Source organism: Etheostoma spectabile, chromosome 11 (assembly GCF_008692095.1).
Source record: "Etheostoma spectabile isolate EspeVRDwgs_2016 chromosome 11, UIUC_Espe_1.0, whole genome shotgun sequence".
In the NCBI taxonomy this organism is placed as follows: Eukaryota; Metazoa; Chordata; class Actinopteri; order Perciformes; family Percidae; genus Etheostoma; species Etheostoma spectabile.
The window spans coordinates 19,267,421-19,286,612 of NC_045743.1; the positions used below are offsets into that span (position 1 = coordinate 19,267,421).

Here is a 19,192-nt window from a genome sequence, read left to right on the forward strand (position 1 = left end):
TACTTTGTGTAGCCCTGTTTGACACGAGACAAAGTTCAGCGGTTCATTTTCCTGTCTGCTGTCTGACATTCCTTTCTCCTCCACCTGCAGTAAGGTGTATTTACTGGCATGGAGATGTGTCCGATCCACAGTGAGTGGATTAGCTTCCCTTGTGTGAATGTGATGTTCGCAAATGACAGTAAGTTGTAACACCAATTCAAGAATTCAATGGCATTAGTAAACTGCACACACACACACACACACACACACACACACACACACACACACACACACACACACACACACACACACACACACACACACACACACACACACACACACACACACACACACACACACACACACACACACACACACACACACACACACACACACACACACACACACACAAAACCCTAAAAGGGAGGGATCTTGATCTTCTGCTAACTAAGGATTCAGACTCCACCTCACTACTATTGCTAGATATCAGTGTGGCTTTTTACACCATAGATCACAGCATACTCCTAGACCAACTGGAAATGTTATTATGCGTCTCTAGCCTGGCTCCTGCATGGTTTAAATATTTCTTAACAGAGAAAATGCAGTGTACTTCCTATAGTAATACTACATCAACATTGTTGTTTTAAATCGGTCAATAAATGTGTCACCCTGATGTCTATTTGCCCCTTATCTGCATGGAGGCATATGCTGTACAGATTGTAAAGCCTCACGAGGCATGTTTGTGATTTTGTATCAATAAAATTGGCTTGACTATCCGGCCAATCTTTCATCAGCCGGCTCTGAGGAGACCACCTCCAGAATTGTATCTCAGCTCCTGCACCGAGAGCAAAGCCGGGCTGCTGTTACTGCTGCAATTACACACTGGATTTCCTCACTGGCCTCATTTTTGGCCATGCTGCCAGACAAGCTTTCCAAGCAACCACCCACCAAGCTGGTGAGCTGGATAAAGCAAAGGGAAAAAACTGACAAGGAGAGACTGCATCTCCGTTTAAACCAACACACATATTTTTTTTAGTTTTGACAGGATATGTTGTCTTCTTCTGGACACCCGTGGGCCTACTGGCACACTGCCATGAAGTAGGAGTTACGTTGTCCATTATTCTAAAAAGATAACTCAAAAGCTATTCATGTGAAAATTTAGAGGTCAACTCATTAATTGTGTTTCCCCATATTAGTCTATATCTACAACGTTCCACTTCCGGGATTGCTCCGGTGTCGGCGGAAATTATGCCGGTTGTCTGTTACCTTCTGGTGTTTTAGTAGTGGCGTTCTAACCTCCGGTGGATTGCAGAGATCTGAGGACCAGGTAACCATAGTCCTCAGATCTCTGCAGGGTAGATCCAGACAGCTAGCTAGACTATCTGTCCAATCTGAGGACTATGGTTACCTGGTCCTCACATCTCTGCAGGTTAAATCCAGACAGCTAGCTAGACTATCTGTCCAATCTGAGGACTATGGTTACCTGGTCCTCAGATCTCTGCAGGGTAAATCCAGACAGCTAGCTAGACTATCTGTCCAATCAGAGGTCTCTGTTGACGACTAACGCTACTTCTGAACGTACACGTGTTCCACCAAACACATTCCTTCCTGAGGCTGTTTTGAGGGCTACTTTTGTCAGAAGGTATTCTGTCCCCGCTGTCACCTTTTTAAAGTTGGCCAAATCTAGATTGTGTCAAGCTTTGACTGATACAGTAAAACAGGGTGGAAAGTTGTGGTACCAACTTACAACCAACTTCAAATAATGCCCAACCAGAGTGAGTTAATTTAGTCCTTTGGAAGCTCGAGTATTAGGAAGGTAGGCTACAGTGGGTGAAAAAAATAGTAAGCAGAATTATAAAAAAAAAAAAAAAAAAAAAAAAAAAAAAAATCACACACACACACACACAACACACACACACACACCACACACCACACACACACACACACATATTCTGAAGAGACAAACTATTAAAATTATTTCAAAATTATCCTCAACAAACTTTGAGAAGAAGAAGTTAGAAAGTAACTGGCTGAACTTGGTTCTGTGTTGAAACTACTGCACTTTTTATTAGACTTTTTGTGCTTTGGATATGTGCCAGACAGATTATGATTAGCAGATGGCAAGAGCAGGGTCCGACCGGAGAAGAGGATGAATTTTGTTAAAAATACCCAGCTTCTACAAAATATTCAGCGTCTAATTGTGTAACAGAAAATGCACCACTGAAGAGACTAAGGAGGCAAAAACAGACCTTAAAAAGGGTTATTAGAACACGGAAAAGGAGTTGTTATTTTTTTCCTGAGAACTGGTTATAATTATTTCACACAAAGGAACACTGCACATACCGTAGGTCTTACACTGTCAAATAATTCTTTGTTTTTTTCTGATGTCACCGCGTTTTTTGTGAATGGACCACAATTATGTTGGAAAGTGACTGAGTCAGCCAAGTATTGTCAAGGTGATAAAGAAGGTTTATGTTGTCATCAACTTAGAGCACAAACAACGGCAATAGAACAACAATGAAACTACACTGGGAGGCGGCATTGTAATGCGCCCAAATAAATCTAATTAGTTTTAATGTGAATGATCTTTATGGAGGAAGCTTCCAGGGTGATAGTGTAAAAGAAAATAAATGATGTACTTGCGAAGGATAAGTGTTTACTCCAGACTAAAGCCTTGGCAAAACATCAACAACACATAAATAGCCATTCAAGCCTGCAAGGATGAGATATGCAGTATACTCTGAGAATGAACACAGCAATCAGCCTTTCAACTAAAGTGCTAAACAATACCAATAAAACACACATAACTCCTGCCAAGTCATTACCAGAAGGGGGACAATGCAGTCATGTTGTCTCAAGCGGATAAAACAAAAAACTAAAATCCCAGCTGCAAAGCACTGAGGCCTGCCCCTTGAAATTAACGGTAACTCATCAAGAAATAAAAGAGCCATAAAAAGCGGCCCGTTTTCGCCCACAACGAATGACTTCTCGAATTAACTTGGGACACTTTGGAGAAGCATATGCCGGTGATTTCTTCGGAGGTGTTGGATCGAGAAGACATGCGTTATAAAGCCTCAGCCAAATTGGAACAGCGCTGCCGACAGTGTTAGTCCGTCTCCCTGTCTGATTGGCTCAGAGAACATTAGTCCCAAAGGCTGTTTGTCAGCTCCATCAACGCCGAACACAATCTCGGATGACATGACGAAATGCAGATATCTGAAGCCTTTATCTGCACCACGCTTTTTGGTAAAATGGCCAAACAAAAGATGCAAAGCAACGCATGGAGGGGCCTGTTGTGCAACATTTCTATATGGTTGCTATGCCCATGTCCATGTGCCCATTGTTTGCATTCAATACATTATGCGCCTGTCACCTTCACCTCTTCATCTAACCAGCTCATTGTGGCAGCATCTGCTTTGGCATTCCTATCTTATATGTGGAAGTATTATAGTCACATATATAAATACCAAGTATTTGTATCGTATTGGCCTTAAAAGTCCTTTATCAGTTCTTTATCAGTCCGTTCTAATACTGTACTGATGTAAATCTGACATTCTGTGTGCAGACATGTATACTGTATAGAGCCCAGCAGATGTATTGGGGGAGCAATGTTATAGGCCGATAATAGCATTTCCCAATCTATAGATATAGCCATTTAAGTTTTTTTAGATATTCATTCAGAATAATTTATAATGACAAATAAATGATTCTAATGAATTAATATATAAAAAATAAAAACATGGTCAACCATGTTATGAGTGATGGGGTTGCATATTCTGTCCACCAGAGGATGCTCTACAACGTCCCTGTTGGTGATGGTGTTGCATAGTCTGTCCACCAGAGGACGCTCTACAACGTCCCTGTTAGTGATGGCGTTGCATAGTCTGTCCACCAGAGGACACTCTACAACGTCCCTGTTAGTGATGGCGTTGCATAGTCTGTCCACCAGAGGACGCTCTACAACGTCCCTGTTGGTGATGGTGTTGCATAGTCTGTCCACCAGAGGACACTCTACAACGTCCCTGTTAGTGATGGCGTTGCATAGTCTCTAGGCGTTTCTGGAGTTTTTCTTATAATATATTAATATATTGGATTATTGGATTTTTAAATAACCAAATATTTGTATCGTATCGGCCTTATAAATCCTTTATCAGTCGGGTTCTAATACTGTACATGTCAGAATATCTGCACATATTTTGATGTAGGTAACTTACGCCAACCAGGGGCCAGATATATAATCATCCATACTCCGTTTCCAACGCATGAACTGTTTTTTATAAATGTGAAAATGAGGATTGTGCATGTTCGCCCAGTTCCCCGATGACTGAGATCTGAGAAACAGCCATACACACGTTTGGCTTTTATAAACCTGATGAAAAATATTGCACATTTCTGTCTGACTTTTGTGCATCTCTCCCTGAGAGTGAGCAGTTAGTCACTAACCTCAGTGACATTAGTCCTCATTATAATACTGTAGACACCTGACAAGCTTCCAGAGGTGTGTCTCTACTCTTTTCAAATGAAAAGCAGCAGGAAGTGTTTAGTTCACATTACAGCTCAAACACAGGGACATACTTTGTTCCAACAGCTCGGCAAAGGAAACCAGACAACAGTCTGTTAGATGAAGGACAAACACTGAAACAGCAGATGAAAAAAACATTAAAGAACAGCAACTCTTTTGTTAAACTTGTGAAAGCTGAACATAATAAGAAGCCCGGTTGAGGGGCGTAGACTGTCCTGGCTTGGCCCAACTCACGCACAGGACCACGGTTTGGTCCGCGTGACATCAACAGCGTCATTTTCCCATGTCAGCTAGGGTCTGGGAGGACCATCTGCATGCAGAACCTAAAAGTTCTGCACAGACTGATTGCAAAGAGGGCACCTACTGCACATGCTCCAGTTGTTCCACACTCCAGTCCAGTTGGTGTCATATGCACCAGTATGCAACTCTGGCTCGCTTGCAAAGAAGAAGAAGAAGAAGATTGATGAAGACAGTTAAGCAGAACTTTATAAAGTTCTAAAGACAGTCAAGCCGCTTACACGTGATCTGCTCTGGCTGTTCTGTTGTTTTGCTATGGGTGGAGCGAGTGTTAAAGCAGGACATCCGCCATCTTTAAAGGGACACAAAGACCACCAACGGGAATAGAGTTTGGATCGGGTAATGCACAAGCCTGAAACGCCAGACCGACGCAGACCCTCACTAAGGTATGCGTGGGACCGTGTGTGCATCTGTGTGACCAGGACAAATCTGCAGATGCGGAAGCAGAAGCGCACCTTTAGTTTCAAGTGGGTTTATGACTCACTTGGCAGTGCAATTATTTTAGTCAGTACCAAGTGTTTTCATTGAATGTTCGAGCAAAGTCAAAGAGGGGAGAAAGGCGAGTGGATAATTATTCTGCACTACAGTAAGGGCTAGCTCAGTGCACTCAAATGCACCGCCACAGGGTCTTGATCATTCACAGAGCTGTTAGAATACAAATGTACTCCTAAGCAAACAATATGCTGTGGATGTGGACTTATGAAATCTTTCTGACCACAGACAGACAGAAAAGGGAGTTTAACAACTTGGATTTCCACAGCATTAAAGGTCATCTCCTTTGAGGTCTGGGGAGCTCGCTGTCAAGATAAGATACGGAAGATATGGTGTGAGGAATGAGGCAAACCAATTTAGCACCGTGTCCACGTCTGCTGTGTCCAGTGAAAGTTGCTATCACTAACAAATGTTGATAGCTATGAGCGCTAATTGTGAGAAGCCATGTTTCTCATCCCGTTGGCTTATCTCTTACAAAAGGCAGAAGCCACATTCATCAGGAAATTACACTGCAAGCTTCTCATTAATCTAATATGTATAACCTTATCCATGCCTAAACTACGCCAAGCAGTCCTCATTGACATCCAGCTGTGGCCCACCCTTCAATGACACAAAAACATGCAAGTCACAAGTTGTTCTTGCTAAATTTAAACATTGACACAGGCACCCGTCCTTAAAAATAAACAGCGAAACGACACACTTTCAGTATAAAGCTCATGAATAGCTAATCGTCTGCAAATATGTGACTGATTCCAGTTTGTCAGGCCATTTCTGCTTTACAAATGAATTCAGGCAAGAAGGACAAAAAAAGTGGAAACAGAGGAAGACGGGAACAGCGGCCAGCATGCAGCCAAATATATAATAATATATTAATAAATCAGCGGCTGTGATTTGCCTCAAATCAGAGGAAGTCTAGAGTCACAGTGTGGAAGCAGTAATGTCATGAGGCTGATGGGCGCCTTCTTCTCATCAGCTCGCCTGTTCCTTTCCCTCGGTTAAAGGCTTCCTTGGTCTCACTTGTGATTTACTTACAAGATCAATATGACCTATCGCCGTGACAGCGACACAACATTTTCCTCAAAAGTCAATGAGCAACAGACGGTTATGAATACAGAAGCACCTTCCGCGGTTCTTCCGCCTGTTTGGCTCTGGTGAGAGATTAAAGACAGCGACACACGTGCACTTTTGAGACAACTGCACATAACTCGGATATTGCTGCAAATTACTTTCGAGTGACATGTTTGAGATATCCAAATGCCTATTTGAAATATTTAGGCATAATGTGTACTATGTCTGGAGCTGAAAAATGTAGCGACGAAACGATAAATCAATCTATTGGTTGTCAAAAAAATAATCAAGTAATCGTAAGTTATCTTTCAAGTAGAGGCTACAAACAGTGTGAGGATTTGCTGCATTTCTCGGTTTTGTTTTAAGGTTTTAGGCCTGCACGATAAATAGTTATAAAATCGCTCTCGATTCACCATTCAATTTTTAAATAACTTTGATTTTTTTTTTTTTTTAATGCTCTCCCTTCTCTCCTTCGAGGCCTCTATGTTCACAGGGTTGTGGTGACGTGGTGACAAATCTTTGTTTGGCACTGCCAATTTGTTTTGTTTTGTTTTGTCACGGTCAAAGAAATCGTGGCAGAGAATCGGGATATCAATTCTAAGCTAAAAATATCGTGATTCGTACTTTTCCCCGACTCGTGCGGACCTACAGTTGGTTGGACAAAAGAAGCTGAATCTGAAAAACGTCCCTCTGGGCTCCAGGATCTTGTGGTAAACGTTTTCCCATTATGATGGCATTTTATTAACGATTAAGTGGGAAAATGAATAGCAGATCAATATCATATTGAAAATAATCATTAGTTGCGTTCTAGAAATCTCGAATGAAATGATGACCTGTCAGTTGACCATTAGAATATATTTTTTATCTTTAAGGATCTTCTGATGACCACTGATGGTATTTCTCTGTATTCTTGGCAGTAATTAATAGTTGTTTCAAAAGTTATATAATTGAGAGATAAATAAAAACAAAGTGAAGTCCACTTCCATGTAAATTTGCACAAGATTTGAACTACAGTACATCTCTAGGCCTTCATCAGTGGACAGAGTTTGCTTGGTTGTCATGGAGATTGTCCGGTTGTTGCTCCAGGACATACCCAGTAAGTGGACCGAGAACTGACTCGTCAACCTACTGTTTCTGAGGTCAATACGGAACCTTCTAGATCGAATGCATTTGCAGTGCACTTCAAGTGAAGTACTGTGTCCATCCCACTAACACAGTCACTGACTGACACTATTTTAAAAGGGATAATATCCCTGCTGCTGGATAAGAAATTGGATATCTGTTTTGGTTTTGTCTTTTACAGGTGACAAAGAAACGTTGCCAGTACTGTATATCTGCGATGAGCTTATATCAGCCGGCTGATTTATTGGCCAGGCTCTTAACAATATTAGCACATACAAGTGAGATTAATGCTCTATGCAGGAGTGTGACACAAAGCTATGATGAAAACTGCAGGCAATATAACAAATATATGTTCTTTCTCAATGAGGTTTATCCCTGGTTATGGCATTGCCGTGTGTTTGACATGCATGTTGCGTGCATGGAGGGCGACTCGACTGAGCCCAGGCCTGCAGTGTTTCTAGTTATGGTTGTGAGACTCCAGCATGGTGATGTTTACCAGAATAATTCCTCCACTCGCAGAAAACACAAGTCTATGGGAAATGATTTCTTGCATCACTGAGCATAGTTCAGAAATATTATTACAATAAAATCCCACGGGTTTCGGCAACAAACATTTAGACAAAGGCCATGTTCTAACATCTTGGAAATTAAATGGCTTTGTATCTTTTCGTAGACCCAATATTACTTTAAAAAAGGGCTGTCAAAATGAACTTGATAAGGAGTTAACAAAGCTTTTTTTTTAAAGGCACTATTTTTTTGGACGCCCATTTAACTCATGCCAGCTTTGGGATTGGGGCCTCGGCCCGCTCGGTAGTTTGGGAAGTCATCGATGAGGGTAAAAAAGGAAACAGAAGCGCTCAACTTCCCGGGAGTCTGTGTGATGGCTGAATGTTTCCTGCAAAATCTCTCTCTCTCTCTCTCTCTCTCTCTCTCTCTCTCTCTCTCTCTCTCTCTCTCTCTCTCTCTCTCTCTCTCTCTCGAAATTAAGCTGCCTTCAAGTGTGGTCAGAAACATCAAAATCTATAAACAATCTGACAGAAAACATTAATCATGTAATATAAAGTCTACCTGTGCTTTGTTAGGGGGTGTAAGAACACAACAGGTCGTCAGACAAATGCGCAGTTTCATTGACCCCCCCCCGCCGCCGCACCACACTGCAGAAAATCCCTGTTTTTGGTGTTAATGCCCCTTAAACCTGATCATGAATCCCAAATAAAAAGCTCTTTCAAGCGCCACACATCCGTTTCCTTCTGAAAAGTCTGCTTTTTCAAAACCAACATGGCTCGGTTCAAAAACATGATTCGACATCAGATGATTTACTACCACTGTGGATGAGACTTAAGTCTTCCTCTGTCACTGGATAGTAAATGTAAATGCCTCTATCTATATATATATAATGCCTCTCTATCTATCTAAAGAGAGTCTTCCTGTTCAAGTAACAGACCTCATTACTTACATTTGTGTCTAAATCAATGATCATTTAAAAGCATGTGAAACCACCCTCCTATTGAACGGCAGTTTGACTTTCAAAGCCCGTCCACATGGTTCTCCCAACAGGTTATTACCACGCACTGTCCATGTCAGTTGAGTTTCCACTGGAGGACGCTGAGACTCAAATCCAATTGACAATTAAAAACTTGACAAATATCCCTTTTAAAGTAACAGATGTGTGATTCATTTGTGATTAATGGCAAATTAACTATGGACAATGCGTTTAATCACGATTACCTATTCTCATCGATTGACAGCGCTATTAAAAACATAAGTACTGCAAGGTTATATGCAGTGTCTTAAATAAGCGTTAATAGATTAGCTTTCAAACGTAAATTAATATAATATACAGTATATCAGTATGTGACCACTGATGGTATGATTTTAATAACTCATAATGTGCATAATTAACAGCTTTGCTGACCCCCACATTGCACTCAGATTATATTGGTTATCAAGCATATGTGGAGGCGTGGACACATGATCAATGGCCCAGCAGATTGCTTCCAATGGCAGAGTCGTGCTGCCAACCTTGTCGTTAGCACTGCCCTTGACAGTTCAGTTTGCAACCCAGCATATTTCAACTTTGACCATATTTATAGCTGCGCTTTCAAAGTACTACCAATGAAGAAGCATTATACTGCATAAACAGGCAGTGTGAGTAAAGCAATATACTCATGTTGTAAGATTTATCAGACCATACTCAATCAAACTGCACAAAGTGAGACAGTAAATGTTGATGCTGTATACACACCTTAAAGGCACAACTAAAGGAAGTATGTTCCAGAAATCAAACATTTCCATTTTGGTCTGTTGTGTGGCGAAGTGAAAGCAAGGCCAATAACATGGCTCATTTGTCACGCTGAAAGTTTTCATAAGGGCCAGCACCTTGTTGCATTCACTTATTTGGCAGATTTATTTAACCGTGACTCATTTGGCTTTTTAAGGGAGCGGGTCCAACTGCTGTAAACAGTGTGCACAGACAAGAACATGTCCATAATGCAGCCTTGTTTAATTTTGTCTTTGGTTTTATGTACTGTTTATTTGATCTAGCTCCATTGTCTGTTAGTGGTCCTGATTCTGTCACATCAGCCTCTACAAACCTTATTGAGTCAACAGGCAGCGGTGTGACTCCAGGTCAGCAGCAGATCCTAAAGAACTACACGAGCAATGACACGTACTTTGGTAGAGCACCCTCCATGGGCTGCACCTTACACATGGTGTCCATGACATTTTGATTGGTCAATGCTGAACTACTAAGCAAAGTCAGTGATGGACCCATTTTAAATACTAACTAATAGGTGTGACCCTGAGTAGTCAAATATTTGATGCTTTGATGAAAAGAGCCTGATTGGACTGCCAGTCGCAGCGGTGAATCTTTGCAGTGTCCAGTTCCCACCAATGCGACGAGATGAGACGGGGTGTCATCTTCATAACACAACGACTCTTTGTACTTACGTCCTAACTTCCGACTTTCAGGCTTTTCTTGAAGCTGGATATCATTTGTTGCGTCTAAGTATGAATGTGGAAGACGTTAGTGATAGTGAGATACTTAATGAAATGGGGAAAACGTCTTATTCCTCAGATTCACTGATTTGTTTTGACGATGCTCGCTCTCTTCAGTCACTCTCTAGGTCACTCGACCGTATACCGTGCTTGCACTCGTCGAGCCTCCGGGCCGCTTCAGACCACTGCGGCTTTTAATGCATCTTTTCCAAGTGGGTGAACTAATCCAACCGCCCCATGAAAGATTTAAGTGTCACTTTACTTTACTTCAGAAACAGTTCTTGCTTTAAAGTCCGGAAAAAGCTGGTTGAGTCTACTTTTTGTCAGTTCTGGACTATGGAGATATGTTTTACAGACACTCCACAAAGAGTGAGTAAAGAGTGAGAGAATCACTAGATTCTGTGTATCATTCAGCACTGTGATTTAAGCATTATATGTAGAGAGGTTTCGGTATCAGGAAGTACTGGAGTTTCTGCACCGATCCGATAGTTGAAGTAGTTTATTTATGCTCTCTTTCTGTTACAACTGACTGTCCAACTGCATAATAAAAGAAAGTTCTGTGGCGTTCATTGTCTGTGGTTTGTTCATGTTTCACAAAGAGTTTAACCTGAACCAGACAGACAGCAAAGATAGAAATCATATCCCATCCATACAGGGATGGTAGTACACAGCTGTTAAAACATAATAAAAATATATGACACACTGGTATCGGATCAATACTCGGTATCGGCCGAAGTTCAGGTATCACAATCGGTATCGGGAAGCAAAAAATGATATCGGACCATCTCTAATTATATGTTGGTTGGACCTCACTCAACACAAGAAGGCTCAAACATTGGTTGAGCTTTGTGTAGAAATCAATATCTGGACACACTCCTTCATATTTAACCACACTTTTAGCACCTAGAAGATCTGACTACAATCTAAGATCAAGTAGATGCATTCTGGATGATGTTCCACAAACTAAAACTGAGTTTGGTAGAAGTGCTTTTAGTTACAGCGCTCCTACTTCATGGGATGAGTTGCAAAATCAGCTAAACCTGCAGGTTCTTGTTTGACAATCTGAATTCAAGTCCCACCTAATCAAATGCATCAACATGTCTGTGCTTGTTTTTTTAAATGTGACTTTCTGTTTGTATTCCTTATTCCTGTCCATCTGTGTCCGCCTGTTTCTTGTCTGTTAGAGTGTGTCTTCTATGTGCAGCCTTCTTGCCCAGGGCTCACTTGTAAAAGAGATTGTAATGTCACTGGGATTCTCTTCCCTGGTAAAATTAAGGTTAAATAAAATGTCCATTATCCATGACTGACAGTCGCCCCTGCCCCCCACCCACATGACTCAACGATCAATCGAGGCTAGGCAAGAATCGACATTTCTGATTTGATTATGAAGATTCTTTGTCGGGGACATCCCTGCTGACTAAAGATTAAACCGACTAAATCTGCAACTACTGATTACTTGCACAGTTGATTAATTTGTTGAATATTTTCTCGATTAATCCATTAGTTGTTTGGTCTATAAATCGTATGAAAATGGTGGAAAGTGTGCATCAGTGTTTTCCCAAAAGCCCAAGACTACGTCCTAAGATGTCTTGTTTTGTCCACAACTCAAAAACATACAGTTTACTGTCCCAGAGGAGAGAAGATACTAGAAAATATTCACATGTAACAAACTGGAATCAAAGAACGTTTTACCTTTGTCTTAAAAAATGACTCAAACCAACTAATCAATTACCAAAATAGTTGGGGATTCATTTAAAAGTTGACAACTAATTGATTAATCAATAAATATTTGCAGCTCTAATACCGACCTATGCTGAGTTCTACGCTAATATTCCACTTTATTTGGTCGGTAAAACATCGGGGACATTTTCAAATAGCTTTTTTTGTCCAGCACATTGATACATTTACATAAATAAGAAAATCAGCAATTAGTTATTAATTAAGAGCTTCATTTAGTGAATGTTTGGCATTTTTGTTCAATTATTTATAAAGTTGGCAGTTGATTTTCGGTTGAAATTGAATAGACAGCGGTGCAACAATCTGGTACTGTACGCGGGACTGGAATCAGCTCTGGTATTGACCTTCTTCAGCAGATCAGGTATCGATCGTGACATGTCCAAATACATTTTCTGATTGATTAATTTATACAGCTATAACTGCTATAACTGCACATAATTGAAACTGCTGTCTACTAATGTTTCGTACTATTTTTTCAACCATCCTATATTACTACACTACCTTTTCTGGTTTGCAATGTGGCACTTTTAAAATGATTTACTCTAAAGAAAGTGGCATGAAATTGTTTGTGTAAAATATACCTTTCAAAGTGATATTAATGAATTCATTTTTTTCTCTTTGTGCTAGGGGTGTGACGAGACGCTTACTCCACGAGACGAGACACATCACGAGATTGGGTTCACGAGAACGAGACGAGACGAGATTTTTTAACAAAAAATTAAGAAATCCTCGATGAAATATATGAATGGAAAATAGTTTTTTATTCAACTGAAAAATCACAAAATGCAAAACAATTTAGGTGCATTTTGAAATCAACTATTAATGATGAATGTTGATGATTAATGTTTTTTTTTTACTATTTTAATGAATTATATGCAGTAAAGGACGTGCAAACACTGCAAGAAACAATTTATTTTTTTTTTTTTTATGTGTTCGTCGCGGGTGCAGTAGTTAGTGGAGAGCTGTGGTGGTGCTGGAAGGGTTTTTGCATAGTGCTCGTGTTAGCCGCGGTTTACGGCATTTTTTTCTTCCAATGTTTACATATTGTGTTCGTCTTGTCTGTCACTCTTTCGCCGTTTATCATTTCCGCAGGAAAACCAAAATGTTGCCACACAAACGATTTAAAAGGGGCAGGGGGATCTTCAATAGCAATTTCACGCTCCATCACGCTGACATCACATCGCCTCACGAGACAACTTTTCACCTCGACGAGAAATCTCGTCACGTTTTAATCTCGCGAGATCTCGTAAAACGAGATCTCGTCACACCCTTACTTTGTGCATCTTAATATGTTACCAGAAAGACACTTCCTACAGACAATAAAATAGATCCATTAGCGCTGGAAAGGAGCCTCTATTTACTGAAACAATACCAGTCTGGTGCAAGAAGAACGGGACAAAAGAAACACGGGTATGGAAAACAGCAGTATCACGCAGCCGGACGGCTCCCTCAGCTGTCTCATTTGCATAAGCCCATAGTTAATTGAGTATGTATAATAAATGCCGAGAGGATTCATTCAATCACAGAGATGTTGAGAATGAAGGCTTTGACATTTGTAGGAGTCAACACCTTCATCCAGCAAGACAAAAATATCAATTACCTTGACTCGGCAAGTCAGTGGTGTGGTTTTAACCTAGACGGGTTTAGTTTTGACAGACATGGTGACAATAAGAAAATTGAGCCAGTAATAAGCAGCCATCTAAGGTTCCTGCTCAATTTAGATTCCAAAGGTAACAGCGGCAATAATCACAGGGGATGAAGCAATGTTTGATATTCCCGACGGCGAGGATGAGGCTTCCCAGCGATGTGACCAACAAACAGCCATAGGTGGAAAGATGAACTTGTTGTAATAGAGTTTTTGGTGACAGTGAGGAATGGGCAGTGTGGGCTGACAGTAACGATGTGATCAGTCACTGTGCGATCTTGCCCTGATGGATGACGTGACTGCTGATCCTTCTAAAGGCAGGCGGCAATGGGTAAACATGAGCGCTGTCAACATCACGGCAGATCAACGCAGATTTTCTTAACGGACTACCAAACGTGCTGCTTAGATGCAGTCATTTCTCAGATCCCGTCAACACAACATCTGCAGATCACTACATTTTGCACGAGTGTCTTCCAGACATACTAACAGGCAAGAGGAGCACACACTCATACTGTAAGATATGGACAGCAAATTAAATTTAAAGTCCTCAACCCGGCCTGTCTAGGCTCGACGCAAACCAGCTGATGGTGTCGCTGCGACTCAGCTACTCCAAGTTGCAGAGGCTCGTTTAAAAAAAATAAGAGACATCACCTGTTTCCACAGCCAATAGAGAAGTCAGCTATGAACTATAGAAATAAAATGATCTATAAAAAAAAAATTCTACGTTATAAACTAGAGCCCGACCGATATAGCAGCAAGCACTATAAGCAATATTATCAGCTGATATTAGGTATTTCACAAACTATTGGTATCAGCAACTATAATGGCCTTTTAAAAAACTCATTCATCAGAATCATTTATAATGACAATGAATGAATATTTCAAAAATAAAAATGGACGGTCAACCATGTTATGAGTGTTGGCGTTGCATAGTCTGTCCACCAGAGGACGCTCTACAACGTCTCAGTTATTGATGGCGTTGCATAGTCTGTCCACCAGAGGACGCTCACAACGTCCCTGTTAGTGATGGCGTTGCATAGTCTGTCCACCAGAGGACACTCTACAACATCCTGTTAGTGATGGCGTTGCAATTCTGTCCACCAGAGGACGCTCTACAACGTCCCTGTTATTGATGGTGTTGCATAGTTGTCACAAGAGGACACTCTACAACGTCCCTGTTAGTGATGGGTTGCATATCTGTCACCAGAGGACGCTCTACAACGTCCCTGTTAGTGATGGCGTTGCATAGGCTGTCCACCAGAGGACACTCTACACGTCCCTGTTAGTGATGGCGTGCATAGTCTGTCACAGAGGACACTCTACAACGTCCCTGTTAGTGATGGCGTTGCATAGTCTGTCCACCAGAGGACGCCATAAGGAATAGGTCTAAAAGTCAGACGTTAGGATGAAAGTGCAAAGACTGGTTGCTGTGGAGACGATACACCGTCTTGTCTCATTGGTGTTGAGTTCTGTTGACAGTTGAGTTCCATTGCTCTGATTGGCTGTAGGTGTATTCAATTGAGTGCAGAGGCATTTTCAGTAGAAACATAATCCCAGCGCAATGGAGCAGAATCAGACTCATATTCAGACTAGAATCTGAGTATGACCACGTCAGGCTACACCTGAGGGACCTTAGATGGACAAAAAGAATTTTCCACTTGCAAGTACACCTCATTTCTAAGTAATGTTTCCCGTAAAACATAAATCTCTATCGTTTGTGTTCATCCAATTTTCAAAACACAGTGAATCATGGGCACTTTGCAGGACTTTATTTTTTACTGCATTCTTAACTTAACATTGCCAGCAGTTCCCAATTTTAGCATTTTGGCCACCATTCAACTCTAAAATTAATCAGGAAGTACATTCTCTTTAAATGCACCTGGATTAATAGCATCTGGACACAAATGACAGCAGACTTGTTTTTATATGACAACTCCCATCTGCAGGTATACTCAGCCACACCTGTGATCTGGTTGGTTTGTGATGAGCACAAATCTCATTCAACAACATAGCGAAACACAAGGTGGTGGAAGCCAAGGCTGTTGAAGCTGAGTAAGACTGTCATTTAATGTACATGACCTTTATTTAACGCCGATTTGCTCCACTCCTGTTAGACTACTATGGGAACAGGAAGAAAACAACAACAACACTGTCCTGAATTGCAATTTGTAGAAGCCTCTAGGCTCATTCATGCTGATTTCCTATACCCTATTCAGTGTGAGCTTCTTCGAGAGCAGCTATCAAATTACTGCTACTAGTGGCTGCAAAACATCCTGAGCTTATTCACTGAACGCTGCACCATCAACCTGTTAAAAGGCACTGCTTATTGCTGACTTCAACAAGTCTCCAGAATAACCTCTGTTTCACAACCACAGGAAAAACTCTGCCCTGAAATGAGAATAATGGAACAGAAACCAGAAGTGCTACTCAGTCAGATTCTTATTCATCATCAAAGTGTAACAGGCGGACCTGCATCCATGACTTAAGATATTAACATGTCACAGCACTCAATGGCAGGCAAAGCCATTGTCAAGTTGAATCCCTACTGTGTTGAAGACAATGCTGTAGATACGATATCTGACTGAATGCTGTTTTTATAGATCCTTGATCATTTTGAAGGTTGTCAATATGTCTCTGTTGTCCCAACATGATAACATGAAAACACCCCAAGCCTTAGCCTACATTACACACCACACAAATGCATACCCCATGGAGGTTTGACACTCAGCAAATAGGAGCTAAACTCTGAAATAGTGCCTCAGGAGATATTTTAGGCTGACTATTTTTGCTCACTGCTTTAGCTACATTGAGAAATTGTAGGCTTTATAAAAGAGAAAAGCACAGAGAAAAGCAGTTCAACTGCTGCACCTCAAACACATTGTTAAGTTACCTCCATCCTCTATGACACCATATAGCTAGCGTCAATGCAAGCCTACAAATGACAGCGACAGATTTATTTATTTTTTGCTAAGAAAAGCTAGTTTTCAAAAGGGGTCAAGACGAGAAAATGACACCCAGATATCCCCTCGTGTTTTCACTCCAAAGTGACAACTAGCCCCAACGACAAAAGCTGGTCGACCGAGAACGGAGAGGCGAACTCCGTACTGGCGTTATCCCAGCCCGAGTCCACCTTGCACGGACTTGCGAAACAAAGTTTCCCGTTAGGTCGGTTGGTGTATTTAATACGGAAACACAAGTGGAGCGTATTCCCCGACGGAGCAGAGCATGAAAACATGTGCTAAGTAGTGCACAGCCATTGTCAAACTACGAGTTTTGACGGCAGACGCTATCGGCAGAGACGGATAGGTGCACCAATGCACAAAAAAATATTGCCGAGAAACTCGACAGCTAACTCCAAACAGCGGGGAGGGGGTGTTCTAGTTCTCAAGGACAGGACAGACATGAGACATGAGACATGAGACCGCCTTTACTTACACTGGCTTACAGCGACGAGACGTCCAAACAGTCCCGTAGAAGAAAAAAAAAAAGCTCCGGGTCCTCGGCGCTCCACGGTCAGAGCTCCACATCCAGCAGTCGCATTCCCTCTCCTCCTCCTCCTCCTCCTCCTCCCTCTTCCTCCCTCTACAGCTGCTGGAGAAGTTTGCTGACGTCAACAAGCACTCAGTCTCACCCGGGAGGGGGGGGGTGTCCTTTGGTCGCAACTTGAATAATACATGGAAAAGGAGGGGAGAGACCCGGAGAGACGCGACCGGAAAGAGTCGGGGAGGAACGGGCGCCACATTAAAGGCTACCCGGCCCCGGCCTTTTACGAAAATGGCCGCATTCATCAACAACAGCAACAACAACAAATCCTCAGCTTTTAAAAAGTGAGCAAAGCCGACGTAACACTTGCTTCAACAGTGAATAATACACACCAAGTAGCTTCCAGTGAAGTGTTAGACTTTTGCCTTGCTAAAGAAAGTTATGAGGCAGCCTCTGCCTGTGAAGGGGTTTGTGCATTTGGCACACCAAAGATGGACACCTCTCCACTATGTTCACCAAAAGCAAGTCATTGTCATTTAAAGTCATTTAAAAATGATGTCAAATATAAATAGGTAGGCTTACCATCACATGAGCTGAATTTGGTTAAATGCATAGACAGGCAAGATAAGGCAGCTTTATTTGTAGAGCACATTTCAGCAACAGGACAATTCAAAGTGCTTTTACACAAAATCAGTTAAACAGAAAAAAAACACAAGTATCCTCAAAAGAAAAAGAAAAAAAAAATCATAAAATAGATAAAACACAATTGTAAACTTGAGACTACCTTCACACTAATTAGTCCATGTTAGTGCTGCCTTTCGAGATCACCGTCAGTGTCACTACCCTTCACGACTCTATTTTCAGAGACGTTACTTTTCGTCTCCTTCGACGTAGTTTTAGCTGTTTTCCTTTGTCATTCATTATACAGGAAAGGATTAGAAGTAACATTAAGTGACAGTTTAAATGGGCCTGATTCAGATTTAAAACTGGTTTCCAGCAGGTTCCTGTTCTGCAGAAACATGGAACATAAAAGACAGTCCGGCACGTGAAGACAGAGACACTTGTACAGGACAGCTGTAGAGAGAGAAACAAATATAGGGTGTGTTTTTTTTAAATAAACCATGTAAACCTGTTCTGATATAATCTCTAAATACAATTATGAACCTGAAAGTGAGCATAATATGGGCACTTTAACATTCAACACCTACCCAGTATTTGTCCAACATGGACTAGACAAATACAGAGAACTAAAAACAACAACACAGACTTGGACAACATATGAACAATCAATGAGTGTGATTCATTTAATAAAAGCTTATCATGTGGCCTATATTCAGTGGTGTCAAGTAATGAAGTACAAATACTTTGTTACCTTACTTGAGTTGGAATTTTTGGGTGTCTATATTTTACCGGAGTAACTATTTTACTGCAGACTTTTGACTTCTACTCCTTACATTTCCACGCAATCATGTGGACTTTATACTCCTTACATTTAAAAAAAAGCCTCGTTACTGTTAATTCAGTTCGGCGTGTTTTCATTCAGGCTTTCATCGTTCACATGAACACACAAAATATGGGTTTGACTTTTTGCATCATTACTATACTTGTAGGCAACTAGTCATCATGTCTTCCGCTCCATGAAACACCTGTTAATGCTCAGTAGTACACACACTGTATGTGGTTTTTTAAAGTATCTGTATTGTACTAAAACGCCTTTATTTTCAATGGGCATGAAGGCGGCTGAAACAGCATCTCAAATGTTTTAACATTAGCCTTTTAATATAACGTTATAGTCATTATGGCCTTTAGAAAGATGGCCTTTTTTTGGGGTGGGGTGGGGTGGGGGGGGG

The 19,192-nt window shown here is 41.2% G+C and overlaps 1 protein-coding gene across 5 annotated transcripts in view; it reads right to left on the reverse strand.

The window, feature by feature from the left end:
* The window catches only part of gulp1a (GULP PTB domain containing engulfment adaptor 1a), a 110,583-nt gene extending 92,978 nt beyond the window's left edge, over positions 1 to 17,605 (reverse strand). For 2 of the 5 annotated variants that reach the window (XM_032529874.1, XM_032529873.1), the window contains exon 1: positions 17,295 to 17,600. The gene's annotated coding sequence lies outside the window, so the exon portion shown is untranslated. Of the gene's footprint in view, positions 1 to 17,294 lie in introns of all 5 variants that reach the window. The other 3 variants (XM_032529878.1, XM_032529879.1, XM_032529880.1) reach the window with 3 other exon arrangements.
* Positions 17,606 to 19,192: the final 1,587 nt, after the last annotated feature.